The sequence below is a fragment of the Neltuma alba genome, unplaced genomic scaffold (assembly GCF_004799145.2).
Source record: "Neltuma alba isolate B1F8T4 unplaced genomic scaffold, ASM479914v2 tig00011257_pilon, whole genome shotgun sequence".
In the NCBI taxonomy this organism is placed as follows: domain Eukaryota; kingdom Viridiplantae; phylum Streptophyta; class Magnoliopsida; order Fabales; family Fabaceae; genus Neltuma; species Neltuma alba.
In genome coordinates this window covers 94,289-108,720 of record NW_021635970.1, presented here as the reverse complement: position 1 = coordinate 108,720, position 14,432 = coordinate 94,289, and the positions used below count along the sequence as shown (strand labels likewise).

Below are 14,432 nucleotides of genomic sequence, written 5' to 3'. Positions count from 1 at the left end.
TAATTAACTACATGTAAGTAAAATTTACCATTCACATAGTGGGATTTACCATTCACGGGGGATTTACCAAAAACCACAAGCATATGACAGCAGTTACGTAACGTAATTGCTTGTCATTGTTTTTCTGATTTCCACTCATCTTCCCCGCATGTTCACATCCCTCTCTCACTACAAATCCCCTTTCCCCACAACCAAAACCCCCAAATCAACAATCTCTACAGAATGGTGATGCGAAGGAGTAAGATAATAGCATTTCCCAACATTCTTCTTTCCTTCTTCCCGCATTTCATCACCGTCGGTCTTCCTCTCTCCCTTCTCTCACTGCGTCGCTTTCCTTCTCCTCTCTCCTTTCCTCTCAACTTTCAGACAGGGCATTTTGGTCTTTTGGCCAAAAATCTGAATTCCAGATTGGTACCCAGTCCCCTATATGTCATTTTGCTTATCAGGTCCCTTATTTGTCTTTTTGGAATTCATGTGGTATTTTATGTCATTTTCCCTAAATAAAACCTACATTTTGGTCCAAGAAAATGTATTCCTGTTGGATAAAGCGAAAAGGCCAACGGATGGCAAGAGAGCTGCCACTGCCTTCTGCTGACGTTACTCTTAGAGCAACCCAAGTTCTGAGCATTGTCATCTTTTGTGACGCCTTTCATGGCTTCCTTGCTTCGTCCTCCTGCATATACCCTTCAATACAACCTCATGACAATATCCTTCTCTCTCTCCTCTGAAATCCACTCCACCAAATAATATTTCCTTCTTAACAAACCGTCTCAAGAGTAACCCTGTAAAGTGTAAAGCTTTTCTGGATAACATTCCCAACGATTTTTTGGAGAGCACTATATACCTGAATCAATTCCCTGTTCTTCAATCAGGAGTAGTCCAATTTCAGAGATTAACTGCAGATTTATCCGATTTCCAGAAGTGGGGTTTTTTCTTGTTTTTGCAGGACTGACATGGATTTACTTGACTGCAAGGCCAGTGTTCTTATAGGCGCCATTGATGCCTACCTTCTGGCTCCTCTGCAACTCGGTTTGGACAATTTAATAGGAAGAAGGAATCTCAAGAGGACTGATTTTAAGATTGGAGATAAGATTGGGGAAGGGTCATTTGGTGTTGTTTACTCTGGTGTTGTGGTTCCCAAGAATGGTTATGTTGAAGAGAATGTACAGAAGAGGGAAGAGGCAAGACAGCAACAAATTTGAATGTGAAATCTAAGGATAAAGTTATTCTGAAAAAGGTATTCTTATTACATGCATTTGTAGACAGCTTTACTTATATTGCATGCTTCCTGGTTCGATGAAGCCATGGTTGGATCAGTTTCTTTCTACAGGTAATAATGACAATGTGTGTGTTTGTTTATATCCATATCCTTCTTTCTTTGTTTACTTTGCTCTAGAAATATGAATGTTTCCTGGTCTGCTTATAACTTCTAGAACAATGAAAAGAATGAGACAATAATTTAAGTCTTCTTATTTTGCTACCCGAACTCCAAAATTGATGAGAAACCTGTGCACTCTGACATGGAAGCAATCTTTTTCAATGCATCCCTTCTTTTTTAAGTAATGATAATCCTGTTGAATGTCTTCAAACGTTGGCTGGATGGCATGTACAGGTGAAGGTTGGAACCGTAGGGGCTGAACAATTCGGTGACTTTGAGGAGTGGTTCAATTACAGGCTTTCCAGAGCAGCTCCTGAAACATGTGCTGAATTCCTGGGAAGTTTTGTAGCTGATAGAACATTCACAATTCATAAAGGGTGGAAAATGGCTCGTTTGGGAGTTTGAGGTGCTCTACCTGATACTTTCTTGCATAAGCAACAACCATGGATCATTCATTGATGTTTTACTGGGAAGAAAAATAGAAAAAAAAAATATTATCCATCCATGCACCAATTAACCTCCGAAAATTTTGTTTTAGTATGTTATGGTGGTCTTAATTGTGATCTTATAATATAGATAATTATAACTAAAACTATGGTCTGGTCTATATACCTTGTTCTATTTGCATTCATTGCATAAAGTTAATTAAGCAAATTTGCTAAGAAACGCACACACATGTCATTAGCATCTATATTTTTATATACTAAGTGCAGGTTGTCTCTTAACAGGGAGACCGCACTCTTGCTGATTACATGAAAGATCGCAACTTTCCTTCCAACTTAGAGTCTGTTATGTTTGGAAGTGTCTTGCAAGGTGTAGACTCTTCTAAGCGAAATGCGTTGATCATCAAGCAAATAATGCGCCAGATCATTACATGTCTTAAGAAAAATTCACGACACAGGCATTGTTCACAGAGATGTGAAGCCTGCCAATTTAGTAGTCACTAGACGGGGGCAGATTAAACTCATAGATTTTGGTGCAGCAGCAGATCTTCGAATCGGAAAGAATTATGTACCCAGCATTACCTTACTGGATCCTGACTACTGTCCCCCAGAATTATACGTTCTCCCAGAAGAAACTCCAATCCTCCTCCAGAGCCAATTGCAGCAGCTTTCCTTTCACCAATTTTGTGGCAGGTTCTAATGCTCATACCTTGTTTACAAATTAAATTACCAAAGTCAGCTCTTTTGTCGAAATAATTATGTCTATAAGGTATAGGGCTAGATTTATTTGTACTCTCTAAACCATAGATTCTTGTTCTTGGGGTAAGATTTTTGCATCGGCTATAGAGTCTCCACGTTGTGATGAAATTCACCATTTCATCTTTATGTAGTTATTTTCTTCTGAAAGACACACTGTAAAATCTGTTTGCATTATATTGTCTGCATTGAGCAAGTGCTAAAAGTAGAATCATGCGATTGTTTTTGCAGCTGAACAGTCCTGATCTGTTTGACATGTACTCTGCTGGGGTTGTACTCCTGCAAATGGCAATACCATCCTTAAGATCTCCAGCTGCTTTAAAGAACTTTAAGTTGGAAATCAAAACATGTCAATATGATTTGATCAAATGGAGAGATTATACTCGCCTGAGGCCCGATTTCCGAATTCTTGACTGTGACTCGGGTCGAGGGTGGGACTTAGCAACCAAGCTTATTTGTGAGAGAGGTCCCTTTAGAAGAGGACGTTTATCAGCTGCAGATGCTTTAAGGCATCCTTATTTCCTTCTGGGTGGTGATCAAGCTGCTGCAGTCCTTTCAAAATTGAGCTTAAGCAGAAAGTGAGATGCTTAATGATGTGAGTATACCGATTCCCTTTTTTTCATTTTTGCATGGTTTAATATTTTCTTTTTAATTTTGTATTGCTGAGCTTGAGCTAAATGTTGTGTTTTTGCTGTCAGTTTATTTGTTTCTGAAGCTGTACAGCAGTTACTTTCCTGTTTCCAGGATGAGAAACTGAGTAAATAATTCCAATATGAACATGAAAAGATTTGTTACATATTGAATTAATTAAACAAGGAGGAAAGGATACCATCTATGTGGACAACTTGTGACTTTTCTTTGTTCGGCGGCCCTTCCTCTCCAAGTTTGCGGGCACACGGTGGGCTAGAGCTCAAGAAAGATTTTATATTTCACAGAAGATAACTGCCACTGCCACTGTTGGTTGCTGCTGGCCTCGATTTGTATCAAATTCAGAAAAGAGCCCTCTGTGGCTTAGGAGCTAAATCAATCTTTTCCCATGAGTCATAATTGGGTTCTTCTGAGTTGTATATCAGATGTTTGGTAATGCCAGCACATGGGTGGTTCTGACTTCTATGGCTTGAATCAAGATAGAAGAACAAAACGAAGCCACATTTTATTGCCATATTCTAGTATCTGATGTTTCACTTATTGGGGAAACTGATTATGCATTCAAGAGAAATGATGTTCAATTCTATATGACAGATTCATCTGAGCTATGTCCTTGTAGATGATGCCTCTTTTTGCAACCTTAGTTTGCCTATTTTGATTCTTGCTTGATGCTAATGTTTGTGTTTTTCATGTAAAGAATAGTAGTATACTGTCACATACAGAACGAGAATGTGAACCTCCATTGTTATCCCCTAGTTTCCTGTCTAGTATCATTTTTGGAACTCGAAGAACGAAGACAGATTCTTGGGACTCTTACATCATCCATTATATCTTAACCTGCATCCAAGGATACAAAAGCTAAGCTTGTTGAATATCTGTATTCAAGCAAAACCACTACTGTTGGGTTCTACTCCACCCTTGTTGGATTCAAGCCCAAGCCCAAAGTGAGTAATGGGTAAGTCAAGTTTGTTACTGTTGTTAATATGAGAGATTTGAGGGTTAAAGGCTACATAGGAAAACACTGGTAACTTCCCTGTCCCTGAAAATCTCTCTCAAAAAACCTCCTCTTTCTCTCAGATGGTGTGTTTTACTGTGTGTCATAATCCGTGCTCTCTGTGTGATTCAGATTCATGTATTCCTAGTAAAAAGTTGTAGGCAGGAATCATCTCATAAGCTCTGTGTACCTAACCTCCCCATATTCCTAATCTCCATCTTCCATTCCCATTATAAGGATAAGGTTCATGACAGATACATAGATGCATGAATAAGGTTGAGTTCATGTACCTATGTATCAATGTCTATATAGCTATAAAAAGTCACACCAAGTAATGTACCTTAGATAAGCATCTTGTCTTCAGGTCAAAAGAAAAACAAAAGTATCTTGTCTCAGATTTTATGTAAATTGTAATGTACAGACACGCACTATTTATAAGAAGAAAATAAATGTGAATAACTTTAAAAGATATATAGAAATAAGTTACCGTTTGTGCGTCGTGGAATTGTAGTTTGATTTGCTTTGTATATTATAATATTTTACTATTGAATGTTTTAAATATTTGTGCAAAACTCAAACTAACAATCTAATTCGAGCTTATTTGGATTCACAATCAATTATTAAGCCGAAACAAAACTTTTATCACATCCTTATTTTTTATTTTGTAAATCACGATTAAAAAGTTATTTATAAGTTATTTTAGTTTTGGTATTACCAAGACTTATTGATGGCCAAAAAAAAACTCATGCTTATTAAAGTTACAATTTGATATTTCAAATATTATAAAATATTTTAAATTATTCAGATGAAAAATTAGTTTTCCCCTCGATTTCATTTAAAATTTCAATTTAATCCTTTAATTTCTATTTTCTGGCCAGTATGTAAACGATGTAAGCTTTTAAGTTTAAAACATATTACAAATATCTGTTTTAAAAAATTGCTGAAAAATCCTCCATTTCAGTATTTATTATTACTCCAAGACATCTAAAATTTCTTTAAAGGTCTAAACACAACCTATTATTAACAGATGCAATTTTTTTTAATTATGTATAACTTATTTTTAATTATCTACAAAACAGGAGATATTTGCTTATAGTTTAAGAAGAGTAGAATATAATTGAAAAGAGTTGTACTTACTGAAAATAAATTGCACCCGTTTAGGGACCTAAATTCTTGAATTTCCTTAGACAATACATTTGTATTAAGATTTTTTAGCAATTTCCCCAATCATTTTTCCCTTTTTTAAAATCTCATTTCAATTAAACATGCCAATGTGGACTAGCTGCCATTGAGATGCTTCTAGGTTTATCAATTTTATTCAATTTTAGAAAACTTCGTTCGGTAGGACTTTTTCTTAGTTTGGTTTTTGATGGAAAAGCGTACACTCATGTGTGTACATATTTGTACACTCTCATAAACCTACACACACACACACAATATAAAAATTTTAGCCATTCATAATTTTTTTTAAAAAATTATAATAATAAATTAACTAAATTGTTGACCCTCAAATCGCTGGCTTATGTATTGCGTGGCTCTTACTTGTGTGATCTTCAAATATTCAAACATTTCAAAAGGATTGCAAACCAAATCCTCAAATTCTGTCACAATTTATAAACTATGGATTTCTTATAAAAAGTACACAATGATGAAATTTTTTTAGACTTCATACGACTTTCTACAATCATCCTGGTTTCAAAAAGATATTAACCATGCCATCCTTTAAAAAAAAGAGAGACAGGAAGGCCAGATTAGTGCATACTCATCAAATTATTATATGTTGATAAATGATATATTCATAATTAAAGAAATTAACAAGGAAAATTAATCAATTAATCCTTTTTTTTTATTTAGTGTTACAAATTACAACTCAATTCCTATAATTTTGAGTTGGTTGAAACTTAGGCTGTGAACTTTCACTCTGTACAATTTAATTTTTATAATTTTAACCATTTAAAATGTTGGTCTTTGTATTTTAGAAAATAAAATTATGATAACTAAAATGATTTTTTTTTTGAACCTGGAAACCAATATTTTAAATAGCTAAATTAAAGTTAATTTGCGTCAAGTCAAATTTGAGAATTGAGTTTGAAAAGAGCAAATTAAGTTAAAATTTAGCCATTTAAGACAATACTGTAGGGGCAAATGTTTAATTTTTCCAATTAGGAACAACAAAAAGGTTTTTTGAAGATAGTAATTATATATAAATTTTTGTTTATTTTAGTGAAGAATCATAATCAATAATTGATAAACGGAGTCACCAAACGCGCCAGTACAGGGAGCCGCTTTATGAATACAGTGGACGGCACTTCCGAAACCGCGTGGGGACCACGCCTTTCACCGTACACTCTCTCTGATCTGTCATGACTCCTGAGGGGCTCACCGGAAATATCCCACCGTCGTAAGGCCATAACCGTCATTTCATACTGCATAAACATCTGTTTCTATAAGCTTTTAAGGTAATCAAATCCTTTGTTTTTTTTTAGCTTCATATTAAGCAACTTGAAACAGCCAGCTAGTATTTTGCTAAATTGATCTGCACCGTTCACTTATCATCTGGACGATCCAGACGCGCATTACTAAAGTAACGATTGAGCAGAGTTTCAGTAAATAAGCTCTCATTTTCCTTCCCTTTCTTTCTGTGATCTTCTTCAAATCCAATCCTGAATGCATCAGATCTTCCTGGTCATACTTGTTTCCACAGAGTCTTAAATTGCCTTCATCATTCTGTGGATTTTTGTTTGAGTTTGATAATCCACCACCTGCTCCTTTAAGATCTGTGGGATTGTTTTCAAGTTCCGATTTTGTTGAATTTTTCTGGTCACGCGCACACTAGAAGGCTCTGGGTCATGAGGGACATCAAAGGGTTTCTTCTCTTTGGATTCTTCTCTTAGCTTTTCAAGTTGTTCGAGCTGCGGATTATGTGCCGTCTGATAAAATATTCTTGAGCTGTGGTGGTCCTCCAGATTCAACCGATACTGATGGAAGAAAATGGACTTCTGATGTTGGGTCGAAGTTCTTATCGTCTACGGGCAAGTCCAAGAAATCTGAGGCTGCAACACAAGACCCGTCCGTGCCGGAAGTTCCGTTTGTGACGGCGCGTGTGTTTGAGTCGGAATTCACCTACTCTTTTCCGGTGGCAGCTGGTCGGAAATTCATCCGTCTCTACTTCTACCCTTCTTCTTATGACGGACTTAACGCCTCCAATGCGATTTTCTCCGTCACTGCTCAATCCTACACGCTTCTTAGGAACTTCAGTGCTGCTCAAACGGTATCAGCTTTGAACTATGTCTCTCTTGTGAAAGAATATTTGGTCAATGTTGAAGGAGATTCGCTGAATGTAACCTTTACTCCATCTCCTAATGCTTCTAATGCATATGCCTTTGTTAATGGGATTGAGATTGTGTCTATGCCTCCTGATATTTATGCTTCTCCTACTGAAAATCCTGTGATTGTGGGCACACAACTCCTTACACTTTTGATAATAGTACTGCCCTTGAGACTGTTTATAGGCTTAATGTTGGTGGGAATGATATTTCGCCTTCCCACGATACTGGTTTGTTCAGGTCATGGAATGATGATACTATTTATCTTTATGGTGCTGCTTTTGGAGTCACTGAGCCTGCTGATCCTGAGGTTAACATCACGTATCCTCCAGACACCACCCTCTTATGTTGCTCCTGTTGATGTCTACTCTACGGCTAGATCAATGGGGCCAAATGCTGATATCAATAAGAATTACAATTGACTTGGATTTTCTCCATTGATTCTGGTTTTCCTATCTTGTGAGACTCCACTTTTGTGAGGGTACTACCTATCACCAAGGTTAATCAAAGGGTGTTCGATGTATTCCTTGGTAATCAAACTGCTGAAGACGGAGCAGATGTTATTGCATGGGCGAAGAGCCAATATAATCTTCCACATGATAATGGGGTTCCAGTGCATAGGGATTATGTTGTTTGTTCCTGTTGGGTTGGCAGCCACAACAGGATCTGTGGCTTGCACTACATCCAGATACTAAGTCACAGTCTGAGTACTATGATGCAATATTGAATGGAGTGGAGATATTCAAAATTAATGATCCTGCTGGTAATCTTGCTGGGCTGAATCCTATTCCTTCCTGCTCCAAAGCAAGATGTTATCGATCCATCATTGGCTAGGAGCTCAAGTAGGGGCCAATCGAAGGTTCAGAAAGGAGCAATTGCTGGAGGTGTTAGTGGGGGAGTAGTTCTATTACTTGTTGTTGGGCTCATTGCCTTTGCATGCTTCGCGTCGTAGGAGGCATGGCAAGAAGGATTCCGGTACAAAGCGAAGGCCCATCTGGCTGGCTTCCTCTTTCTCTTTATGGTAACTCCCATTCTGCTGGTTCTGCCAAGACCAACACAACAGGAAGCTATGCATCATCGCTCCCATCAAACCTTTGTAGGCATTTCTCGTTTGCTGAAATCCAGGCTGCGACAAACAACTTTGATGAGGCTTTGCTCCTTGGTGTGGGAGGATTCGGTAAGGTTTACAAAGGAGAGATTGATGGTGGAACGACCAAAGTAGCAATTAAACGTGGGAATCCTCTTTCTGAGCAGGGTGTACATGAGTTCCAAACAGAGATTGAAATGCTCTCTAAACTTCGCCACCGGCATCTTGTTTCACTGATCTGACTGTGCTACTGTGAGAGAACACTGAAATGATCCTTGTCTATGACTACATGGCTCATGGAACTCTCCGGGAGCATCTATACAGACCCAGAAAACCTCCTCTGCATGGAAGCAAAGGCTTGAGATATGCGTTGGATCTGCTCGAGGTTTACACTATCTACATACTGGTGCCAAGCACACTATCATCCATAGAGATGTGAAGACTACCAACATCTTACTGGATGAGAATGGGTAGCAAAGGTTTCTGATTTTGGATTGTCAAAAACTGGTCCCACATTGGATAACACCCAATGTGAGCACCGTAGTTAAGGGTAGTTTTTGGGTACTTGGATCCAGAATACTTCAGGAGCAACAACTGACTGATAAATCTGATGTTTACTCCTTCGGGTGGTTCTTTTCGAGATCTTGTGCGCTCGCCCAGCTTTGAACCCAACCCTTCCAAAAGAGCAAGTGAGCTTAGCAGAGTGGGCTGCTCATTGCTACAACAAGGGCATTCTTGACCAGCTCGTTGATCTTACTTGAAGGGCAAGATAGCCCCAGAATGCTTCAAAAAGTTTGCCGAGACTGCAATGAAGTGCGTCGCCGATCAGGGCATCGAGAGGCCATCGATGGGGGATGTGCTGTGGAACCTCGAGTTCGCTTTGCAGCTGCAAGAGAGTGCAGAAGAGAGTGGCAAGGGCGGCATTGGAGGAATGCATGACATTGACGAGGAGGAACCACTGTATGTGAACTCCAAGGGGAAGAGGACCCGAACGACGCATTGCCAGGTTTCGACGGTAATGTAACCGATTCCCGAAGCTCAGGAATGAGTATGAGCATTGGTGGTCGGAGCTTGGCCAGTGAAGACTCTGATGGGTTAACACCAAGCGCTGTGTTTTTCTCAGATCATGAACCCAAAAGGGCGTTAATTTCATGCAAGAATCCCTACACAAGGATGAGGACTACATAATACTTTGAAGCTGTTAATGTTTGAATGGGAATCAAAATTGAACTTTCAACATCACTATTATTATTTAATTTATGTATGTTTTATATATTCTGTCTCATTTGTTTTGATATTGTAAGTTGTAATTGTGACCACATTACATGAGGATGAAACATAACCGGTTCAGGTTATTAACCATTTTACCTTCCCCTGAAACTATTGTTCAATTCTGTGCAGGTAATCACATATTCATCCTTATAGATCTTTCTTTTAAGCAATAACAAGGTTCTGGTCATTGTCTTCAAGTATGTTAACGTACTCTCCTCCGGTCCTAAATATAAGACTCTTATACTATAATACTCTTATACTAATGTAATAAGAGTCTTATATTTAGGACCAGAGGAGTATATATATATTTTTATTGGTGATTCTTCTTTTAAAGTCCATTGTGATAAATCACTTTCTTGAAGCAGGAATGTTGTCTTTTTCTCTGTTGAGAATTGTTTGACATATGATATTATTATTAGAGTTTTCATTTTTATTGGCAAAATTTATTTAGATAGAGGTTCAACGGAAAAAGCCTTTCAAAATTGTCCAAGACAACAACGGAATCAAACTCATATTTGCATTCAGAAAGAATTTTTTTCCGATTCAGAATTTTATTTTCAAAAAATTGAATTCCTCAATGTAAAGAATGAACGCCTTAAGATTCAAAATAAAATTCATTTTCAAATATTTAGGCGGCACTGATGAAATTCTAGGGAAAAGTATTAAATTTATAGTAACTAGGCAATAAGTCAGATGCTTTGCATAAAATTTCAAATTAGGAAAAAAGCGATTAAAATATCCTCAAAATGCTAAAAGATAAATTAGAGTCCGTGAATTTCAAAACTCTAGATCAGACTCCTTATACTATTTTAGAGTTTTAACATATTATAAATAACACATCGCCGTTACTCTTAGTGACTATTTTTATATAGTTATTGACTATTTAAATTTAACTATTAACTATTTTTTGTTTTGAAAGTTTCGATGATTATTTTTATATAACTATTGACTACGCAAGAGTAATAAATAACTAAACAAAAAGTGGTCATAAGATCTCCAACAATACTTAATGTATTTTTCAAATTTTTTGAAATACAAGTAGTTAATATCAAAACCAGACTAATCACCAAACTTTTAAAAATAAAAGTAATCAATCATAATGTTAGAGAAGTTAGTAGCTAAATAAAAATAATTATTATAGTTCTAAAAATAAATATAATCAATAACTAAAAAATAATAGTTAATATATAAAAAAAGTGGTTTCCGGAACTTTAGTGACTAATTCTTTGAAAAAATAAATTTTATATTATTATAAAAACTCGGAAAACAATAAAAATATACTACACCCAAATACGCATTTAGCATGATTTGCGGTGAGATGGATGGGGAAAGGTAGGTCCCAGTTTAGCTGTCACCATGTGGAGTGGCCTTTATGACTCTCATCTTCACCCTAACTGCTCCCATTATTCTATTCTTTTTTTTTCTTTCTTTTTTTTTTCTGTTGATGGGTCATTATATTAAAATATATTTTTTAAAATAAAAATACCAGGAGGAACCAGTCTGGCACTAACGCGGGTGTGAGGAAATTGCCATGCAATGCCAGCTTTGTGATTAGATTTTCTTTTATAAGCACAGAAATTTTTTCATAGAAGATATTCATATACAAAATATTATCAGATATTAAATACTCCTCCGGTCCTTAATATGAGACCTATTTAACTAATTTAACTAATTTAATTAGATTAAAAAAGTTAGGTAAATTAGTTAATTATAAGAAAAGTGACACATTTTTCCTAAAACACCATAATTATCTTTCTTAATACCCCACTTCCCTCTTCTACTTGATTATGGTTGAGAGAGTATCCATAGGGGTAATTTAGAGAAAATTAATAAATAAGAGAAATAGGTCTTATATTTAGAACCAAAACCAACTCAAAAATTGGGTCTTATATTAAGGACCGGAGGAGTATAACTTTTTTTAAGAGGAATATGCATATGAATTTATTATGTTGTAACTAATTCGCTTCTTTTTAATTAGACTCAACTAATTTTTTTTCACTAGGCTCAACTCTAATCCAAATTTTATGATTAAAAGCCTGTTTGGAATAACAGTGAAAATCACTCATAAACATGTTGTATGTAAACCAAGACAAAATTCTTCTTATATTCTTATCTCGTATTCTGTAAATCAAGAAAAGTTATTTATAAATTCTTTCAAAATATTCTAAATTCTATAAAAAGTGGATAACAACAGAGGACACCTGTATGCCGTGGACCACTTACATTTTGATGTATGTGCACACTACACAATACAAAGATCTCTTTGACTCTTTACGAAGATTCTTTTTTTCAATAAAAAAAAAAAAACTGAAGAAGGCGACGTTGTGATCATCTTTGACGTGATGCATAAATCATCATATTCTGATATTTGGTTGTCACGTCTCTGATATCTCTACGGTTCATTGAGAATTTTGCAATTTTTAAAGGCATTTGAGATTTGTTTCAAAGATTCATATGTGACTTATATTTAAACATGTACAATTTCTTTGCTTCTCAGTTGTATTAAAAGGGTGGGCTTAATAATACCGTGATCCATTTACTCATATTACCAACTTATTATTTTGTTTGGAATAACGATTGGATCTTTTAAAAGTTTTTTAATAATGATATATGATATATGAAATAAATATATAAAGAAGATTTTGTCTTGATTTACATAAAAGTACTTATGATAAGCAGTTTCAAACAAGCGACTAACTGCACGTTTGGATTAACAGTAAACAACTGTAGTTTTAGATAATCGTGAATTTTATAAGTAACACTGGCTATATGTGACATTGGTTAATCATCATTTTTGTTTGGATACTTTCTTTTTTTATAAATGATTTTAAGAATTGTGATTATGTTTGGTTTTCATTTATTAAAATCGCTTATGGATGTATAATTACTAAAAAAGATATAAAGTTAATAAAGTTGTTTATATTTTAATAATTATTATATTTAATAATAAATTTTATTAAATATAATTTAATAAATGATTATAGGGTAGATACGAGAAAATTTAGTTGCTGAAGATTGATCGGGATTTTTCAAATGCATAAATTACTTCTTGTTGCTTATCTTAAAAGTGTGGTAAGAAATTAAAATCATGATTTATTAGGATTCTATAAAAATTACCCAAACAAGAAAAACATGCTTCATAATCATTTATTTGAATTTAAATGGGTTTATTTGAGATCCTACAACTTAACCAAATAAGCTCTAAGCAAGTAATAATTCAGTCATGATATAACATAACTACCCCATCAAACATGCAACTAACTGATTTTTTTTTTTTGGTCAAAAGATGCAACTAACTGATTTAAACCAACACATATTACAAATTTGATTACATATTTATTACAAGTTAATTATGCATAACTTATTTTTAATGGGAGCACATTCCATGCTAGTTACAATAATGAGCATAGAGTGCTTATCACAGTTTGGATCATCCAAATCGATTCTAAATAGTTCAAGGTGAATTTAAATTTTTTTAAATATATTTTAAGACTTTTTTTGTTTTAATAAATACAGAATTTAAAATCAATATAATACTCCTCCAGTCGTAAATATGAGATCCTTATATAGTGTATATAAGGGTCTTATATTTAGAACCAGAGAGTATCATAACTAACATATCTTTAGAAAATAAATTTATCACTGAAAACATTATATATTAAACATTTTAAATCTGAACCATCCATATAAGATTTTGGATGGTTAAGATTGACGAGTACATGGTGCTCATTATTGTGATAAACACTAAATGAAGACCCATTTTTAACTATACGAAGAATAGAAGATACTTTGTACATGCTAAAAATATATTACACAGAGTTAAAAACTAATTTTACCCACTTACAGACTTGGGTCCTTAAGTATTTTGGTCGATAGATTTTATGATAAGGAATTTTTCTGCAATTTTGTCTCATTTATTTTCATCACTAATATAAAACATTAGGTCTTTGGTTTAAAGTTGGAAAATATGATTTATCTGAAAAATAAAAAAAATTGTTTTCAACAGCAAAATTTACTATCGTAAATGTTTTAAGGAATAAATAACTTCTGAATTTATTTAGTTCTTCAAAATATTTTTCCAAATAATTAAATAAAGAATAATAAAGTGATGTTCGTGGTTCAACTTCAATTAGCAAGTCTCTCCTAAATTCACCTAATCATCAAAATAATCACATGAAAATGTGAGAGGTTTCACTACCTCAAAACGTTGGTGAACAAATTTAGATGTTTAATCCTCTAAATCATTCTTTACGGAAGATATTATGTGCTGAAGAGCCTCTAGTTTCATTACAAACGAAACGTCATGAGTTTGATCTCACTACTTCCTTATAATGTTGTCGTATCTTATGTATGAATAATATGTCTTGTTAGGATGAATTTTATATTATATACTCGTTCGGTTTTAGATAGAAGACTTATTTAATAGTATAATTTATAATATAAAATGAGTCTTATATTTAGAATTGATAGGGTATTAAAATATTGATGATTTTATATGATATAAGCAAACACACACTAACACACATAC

The 14,432-nt window shown here is 34.7% G+C and overlaps 2 pseudogenes; both read left to right on the top strand.

Moving 5' to 3' along the window:
* Window positions 1-626: 626 nt before the first annotated feature.
* Window positions 627-3,271, top strand: LOC114763137 (serine/threonine-protein kinase STN8, chloroplastic-like; annotated as a pseudogene).
* A 3,615-nt stretch (window positions 3,272-6,886) lies between these two features.
* Window positions 6,887-10,012, top strand: LOC114763134 (receptor-like protein kinase FERONIA; annotated as a pseudogene).
* Window positions 10,013-14,432: the final 4,420 nt, after the last annotated feature.